The sequence below is a fragment of the Tarenaya hassleriana genome, unplaced genomic scaffold (assembly GCF_000463585.1).
Source record: "Tarenaya hassleriana unplaced genomic scaffold, ASM46358v1 Cleome141, whole genome shotgun sequence".
In the NCBI taxonomy this organism is placed as follows: Eukaryota; Viridiplantae; Streptophyta; class Magnoliopsida; order Brassicales; family Cleomaceae; genus Tarenaya; species Tarenaya hassleriana.
The window spans coordinates 221,355-222,700 of NW_010964708.1; positions in this window are offsets into that span (position 1 = coordinate 221,355).

The following is a 1,346-nucleotide window of genomic DNA, read 5'->3' on the forward strand; positions in this document are numbered from 1 at the left end:
AAGAACATGTAATGAATCAAATACTCTCATAAAAACCATAGAAAATATCAATACATCAAATGTATCTGAACAAAGCTCATAAACAGTACATCATAGAGCACTAAACCAACAAAAATAGGAAGTTTTCTCGAAACGTAATACGGTCGTGTCGAATGTCAACACGGTCCGTGTCAATTGTCTGATTAAAACTTATGCGTTCTGCATGGGTTGGTCACGGGCGAGTTACAGATTGACACGGCCGTGTTTCTCATCGACACGGTCCGTGTCAAATGTCTGTAAGAATTTTTTTCGTTTTCTTGCCTTTACACGGCCGTGTTTGAACTCGACATGGCCGTGTTCAAGTGCAACTCGAGCTAGAAGTGTCTTTATCGTTCTGTTCCGGTCCAATATGCTCCGAAGTCCACGATTATTATCCTCTGGTGCCCATAATGCGTCTATTACCTGTTCAATCACCAGAGAATGCAGAGAAAACAAAACCCCGTGCTAAAATGATCCTAAATGTCTAATAATGCACAAAACCGATGCGAAAGTGCTAGACAATGGGCTTTGAAATAGAGGAGAAAATCGTGTTATCATCAGACTTCTCGGGTAAGTGCCTAAATCTCCTTTTAATTTCGGTATAGAACCTCACACAAATTTGGATCTAAAAAACAACTAGGTCAAAAAGGAAAAAAAAATGTTGGAAAAAAAACCAAATAGTTGTTTTCTTGTCCAACTATCAATGAGTCTAAATCCAATTGAATTTAAGGTCCAAATTTAATGTTAAATATTAGTCCAATTAAATTCAAAAAGTTTAGCCCATTTGAAGCCTAAATTAAATTCAAAGAGATTAATTGAAAAGCCCAAAAGGGTAAACTCAAAATTGAAAAGTTTTGTTTTGGTCCAATTTAAAGAGATTAGTCTAAAAACCCATAAGAGAAAGCTCAATATCTTTTATTTAAAAGTGTTTTGTGGGAAAAAATTAGAATATTATTTTTTGGAAAAAAAAGGTTAAACAAAATCGGACGTAACTTTTCCTGTAAATTGGGGAAGCAAGCTTTGTCTTAGCGGGCTGGGTTTGAAGAGGAAGCCCTTTATACCCTCCTCATGGTAAGGACGTGGGAATCGGGGTGAACTCTCTGGCTATCACTGCAAGCGAGCCAAACCAATTTATAAGTTAAGTGAAATTCGATTTAGTTTATAAGCTTTGTGAAAGCTAACAATGATTGGATTTATTCCACATATCATTGATAATCCAAGAAATCCCATGGATTCAAATACTGCTCCAGGAAATGAGATTCCTGCTATGGACATCGATGGGAATCCTCATATAGCGGAGGTTACTAACCCCGTTAATCATGATACTG